The following is a 6,000-nucleotide window of genomic DNA, read 5'->3' on the forward strand; positions in this document are numbered from 1 at the left end:
CTGTTGGGACTCTATCCCATTCTCTCAGTTTCTCCACTCCTGCCACATCTGTTCTGAGGATGCTACCTTCAGAAATGGCACTTCTGATGTGTCTACCTCGAGTATTTCTCCTCTTCTCCCTCCCCACCATCTGCTGAGGTTGACAGGGCACTCAACAGTGACCTACCTGTCTCCTGCATCTCTGCCCTCACCCCTTCCTCCCAAAACCATGGTGGGGCCTGCCTTGACTTCATTTTCACGCCACTAGCTTTCACTGAGCACTGACCCTTGTTCTGCTATTAACACAATCTGCTCTCATACCTTTATGCCACTATCAACATCTTCTTTAGTCTTTAATGCCACCATTAACTTGTCTTGTTTTCATGGCATCTTTATCAATCTCTCCTTGACCCTCCAACTGTATAATCTGTCACATTTCTACCCCGTCTATGAAGAATCGAATGGACTCACAGCATTAACTCTTCTCTCTCCATGGATGCTGCCAGACCTGTTGGGTTTATCTGGCAATTTCTGTTTTTATTTCTGATTTCCAGCATCTGCAGTATTTTCCATTTTTGCCCCATAGCTCTGCAAGTGTTTTTCCTTTTATAAGGGAAATATAGAAAATAGGAGCAGGTGGAGGTCATTTGGCTCTTTGAGCCTGCTCTGCCATTCATCACGATCATGGCTGTTAATCCAACTCAACAGCTTAATCCTGCTTTCTCCCCATAACCTTCGATCTCATTTACCCCAAGTGCTATATCTTGAATACATTCCATGTTTTAGCATCAACTGGTTCCTGTGGTAATGAATTCCACAAGTTCACCTCTCTTTTGGGTGAAGAAATGTCCATCCCAAATGGTCAGACAGTGTCTCCTGGTTCTGGACTCCCCCACCATCGGGAACATTCTCCTTCCATCTATACTGTCAAATCCGATTGGTATTTTATAAGTCTCTGAGATACCCCCTCATCCATCTGAACTCCAGTGAAAACAATCCTAACCTAGTCAGTCTCTCCTCATACATCAGTCCCTCCGTTCCTGGAATCAGCCTGGATCTCTACTTCAAGATTACTGTTGAATTTGCTTCTACCGCAACCTCCAAAGATTAATTCAACAATCCGTGAACCAAATGCCTAACCGTTTTTGATAAATTCACACTGCTGGTCCTTCTTTCCCGAAGATAATCGTACATTGTAAAGTCCTAACCATGTTAGGGGTTTAAATGAAAAGAATGTGGTGGCAAGGGGCAGTCGGGTGGCACAGTGGTTAGCGCTGCTGCCTCACAGCACCAGGGACTTGGGTACAATTCCTTGTCCATGTGGAGTTTGCACATTCTCCCCTGATCTGCATGAGATTCCTCCGGATGCTCTGGTTTCCTCCCACAATCTGAAAGATGTGCTAGTTAGGTGCGTTGACCCAAATGGGTGCCGGAATGTGGCAACTACGAGATTTTCACAATGACTTCATTGCACTGTTAATATAAGCCTACTTGTGACGCTAACAAATAAACTTTTACATGTAAATTCAAACTAACAATAGCAGATTTATTCTCGGACCTCTTGTCTGCAGAATACAGACAGAAACTAGAACATAGAATCATAGAACCGTACAGTGCAGAGAGAGGCCCTTTGGCCCATCGAGTCTGCACCAACCACAATCCCACCCAGGCCCTACCCCTATGTCCCTACATATTATTCCCACTAATCCATCTAACTTAAGCATCCCTAGACACTAAGGGGCAATTTCTTAGCATAGCCAATCAACCTAACCTGCACATTTTTGGACTGTGGGAGGAAACCGGAGGAAACCCACGAGGAGAATGGAATCGAACCCAGGACCCTGGAGCTGTGAAGCAGCAGTGCTAACCACTGTGCTACCGTGCCGCCCTGTGCAACACCCTAATGACATCACCATCAAATCATGTGATCAGCTCTGAAAGTGACCTGCAACCACTTAAATATGTAACAAATGCTATTTTTTAATGAGTTGCCTGAAAGACCATTCTGTGTACATATAAAGTGGATAGTCGACCACACTGGCATCACAGCTATGCTCCAATCTCCTGTTTCCTAAGCACATATACTGGCAGGTATGTTCTGATGAGCCTCAGTGGGTAGCTATAGGGTTAATATCTTCTACTGTCATTCCAGGGTGCTGAACCCCATGTCTCAAACCCAAACCTGTTCCAGATTTTTTTCAACCAACTTGCCATGGACCAAAGATAAAACCTGACTTTGTCCACATTACTCATCACATCAGTTACAACTCTTGCCCATTTTTCATGCCCTTATTCTACCTTTTGTAATTGTTTGGATGTTACTTTTTTGAAAACCCTGTGGGTGTGATCTTACCGGCCATTCACTCCACGCTCCTGCTGCAGGGAGGTCAGTGAGTTTGGTGCCCAGACAAATCTCCGTTCACTGCGGCAGGATGGGAAAGCCCCATTGGTGTGAATGGTAGTAAGGTTCTGGGGTCTTCTTAGAATTCTATTCTCTGATTAAAATTTCGGTGGGCTGAAGGGCCTGTTTCCTGTGCTGTATTGAAAAATTTTGAATATGCTGCTTAACGCTTGGTCTGCTGGGCTCATTTTCTTTACCCCTCCACAATACTTTGAAGCAAAAATTTTCTGACCATCAATTTTCACTTGCGTAGCATCCTTCGTATAGAACCCCTACAGTGCAGAAGGAGGCCATTCAGCCCATCGAGTCTGCAATGTCTACAATCCTACCCAGGACCTATTCCCGTAACCCCACATATTTACTCTGCTAATCCCCCTGACATTAAGGGTCAATTTAGCACAGCCAATCAACCTAACCCACACATCTTTAGATAATCAAAGCATCTCAAGGCACTTCACTGATGGACTATAAAACAATTTTGACACAGTCCCATAAAGTGATATTAAAGCAAATGAATTTTGATCAAAGGAGACCATCTGAAGGAGTAGTGTGTGGTTTATGTTTAAGGTTTATTATTGTCTCAAATAGGCTTACATTAACACTGCAATGAAGTTACTGTGAAAATCCCCTAGTATCCACATTGCGATGACTGTTCAGGTACACTGAAGGAGGATTTAGCATAGCCAATGCACCTAACCAGCATGTCTTTCAGACTGTGGGAGGAAACTGGAGCACTCGGAGGAAACCCACGCAGACATTGAGGCCGGGAATTAAACCTGGGTCCCTGGTGCTGTGAGGCAGCAGTGCTAACCACTGCACCACCCTGCCGCCCAACGTACAGCCTTGCCTTTAGCATGAATCACTCTTACACACCATCCAGCAGAGATTGGAGCACACGAGTGTCCAGCTGTTGTCTCGGTCGCACAGGGAGAGCTGAGGAGGAAGAGGAAGGAATGAGCTTAAAAATATGAGAAAAGATAGCACAGCCAAACCTGGTTCAAAATGGTCTTTATTGTAAAAGCCTAACAAAGTCAGTCAGTCAGTCACCATTATAGTGCTAATTGGTCTGTTCTGGAATGGGTGGAATCTAACATTCAGTGTCAGGAAACAAAAACTTCTTGTTTAAGAGTATTTTCTAGAGATGCTGGGGATTTTAACCTGACCTTCATTTCAGTAAACACAGGAAATATCAGGCAATGATTTATTGTTCCTCGGTGAGAAGTTAACCAAACAAGTTATTTGGAGCTCCATATGGGCTCAGGAGGTTATTCTGCCCTTTGACATGTTTTCAGATGGACACATTAGTGGGTCGTTCAGTTGGAGCTGTTGCCCAGAAAAATCAAACAGCAGAACTCTGCATCACTTCTTTTGCCAAACTCCTCTTTTGGCTCAGAAATTAAAATGTCAAAAGCGCTGCACTCTGCTGAGTGAAGGAGCTGAATGTATCACAGACAACTAGCATTTGCACCACTGAGCCAGATTGGCTCCCGGTTAAGCAGCAACCTGATTTTACAATGTTCTTCCGTCCTTTCTGGTCTCTCCAGGGTCCTGCGCACACTTTCTACACAAACTTTCGCAATAACTACTCCCATCTAATTTTGGCCTGAATTTTAAACGCTCCACCCTACGAGGCCTGACTCCAGTTACGCTGAGCTCTGGAATTATAGAACCCTACAGTGCCGAAAGAGGCCCTTTGGCCCTTCAAGTCTGCACCGAACACAATCCCACTCAGGCCCTATCCCCGTATCCCTACATATTATACCCATTAATCCCTCTAACCTACGCATCCCTGGACTAAGGGATACTAAGGGGAAATTTCTTAGCACAGCCAATCAACTGAACCCACACATCTTTGGACTGTGGGAGGAAACCGGAGCACCCGGAGGAAACCCATGCAGACACGAGGAGAATGTGTAAACTCCGCACAGACATTGACCCGAGCCAGGAATTGGATGCAGGACCCTGAAGCTGTGAAGCAGCAGTGCTAACCAAAGTGCTACCGTGCCGCCCAGTGGTTAGCACTGCTACCTCACAGTCCCAGTGTCCTAAAGTTTAAAGTTTATTTATTAGTCACAAGTAAGGCTTACATTAACACTGCAATGGAGTTACTGTGAAATTCCCCTAGTTGCCACAATCCCACACCTGTTTGGGTCAATGCACCTAAACAGCACGTCTTTCAGACTGTGGGAGGAAACCCGAGCACCTGGAGCAAACCCACGCAGACACAGAAAGAACATGCAGACTCCAGAGAGTGACCCAAGCCAGGAATCGAACCCAGGTCCCTGACACGGTGAAGCAGCAGCGCTAACCACTGTGCCACACCTGGGTTTGATTCTCAGCTTGGGTGACTGTGTGGAATCTGCACATTCTCCCCGTTTCTGCGTGGGTTTCCCCCAGATGATCCAGTTTCCTCCCACAGTCCGAAAGACGCGCTAGTTAGGTGCGTTGGCCATGCTAAATTCTCCCTCAGTGTACCCGAACAGGTGCCGGAGTGTGTGGCGACTAGGGGATTTTCACAGTAACTCCATTGCAGTGTTAATGTGAGCTTACTTGTGACATTAATAAATAAACTTTAAAGATTTGACCTGTGAGAAGCTGAAGTTCTTTGTATTTGACAACACAGTGGAGTATACAGTCCGCTCAGCCAGAAGCCTTTGTGAGCCTCTATAGCTCTGGGCCACTGGTAAAAGTCATTCCAGGCATGAAGGAGTTACAGTGCCCATGGTTGTTTTATGGTCAGTGGTCATTGTGACAGCCAGGTTTAGCTATTTCTGCCTATCAAACACACCCATCAATCTGTGACTCCCACACTGTGGGTTAAGGCCCTTGCAGCAACCAAATTAGTTCATGTGATGCTGCTGAGTTCAGACTTCCCTCCCGTGTGAAACATGCCCTATCTCTTATCATGATTTGTTTGATTTGATTTATTATTGTCACATGTATTGGATGGGATACAATGAAAAGTATTGTTTCTTGCATACTATACAGACACACATACCATTCACAGACTACATTAGGGAGAAGGAGAGAGTGCAGAACGTAGTGTTACCGTCATAGTTAGGGTGTAGGGAAACATCAACTTCACATAAGGTGGGTCCACTCAAAAGTCGAATGGCAGCAGGGAGGAAGCTGTTCTTGAGTCGGTTGGTATATGACCTCAGGCTTTTGTGTCTGGAAGACAGTATGTCTGGGATGCATGAGGTCCTTGATTATGCTGGTTGCTTTGCCGAGGCAGCAGCAAGTGAGAGAATCAATGGATGGGAGATTGGCTTGTGATTTTAACGAGGCCCATGATGTGGACCTCTTAGAATACAAGCTCCCAGATTAAGGCAGTAATGGCTTGTAGTTTCAGGGAACGCTGCATGTGTACATGATGTGGAGTGTCAGGGTTAGTGGCACTCCAAGTTTATATTCTGCATTGGGAAGTACCTGTCTGACTGTTGCTTACTGTGTAAATACATCTAAATTTGGTGAAGGGACACTGGACTAGGAGGAATTATTTCACCTCTTTCCCTGCACCCTGCCAGAGGTGGGGATGGAGACCTCGAGATCCGGGTGCCCCTGCCATTTTTACAGGTCGGCGGAGTCTTCCAACACTGCAAAAATCCGGTTCTAGGTTA

Source organism: Carcharhinus amblyrhynchos, chromosome 30 (assembly GCF_965287045.1).
Source record: "Carcharhinus amblyrhynchos chromosome 30, sCarAmb.v2.hapA, whole genome shotgun sequence".
Taxonomy (NCBI): domain Eukaryota; kingdom Metazoa; phylum Chordata; class Chondrichthyes; order Carcharhiniformes; family Carcharhinidae; genus Carcharhinus; species Carcharhinus amblyrhynchos.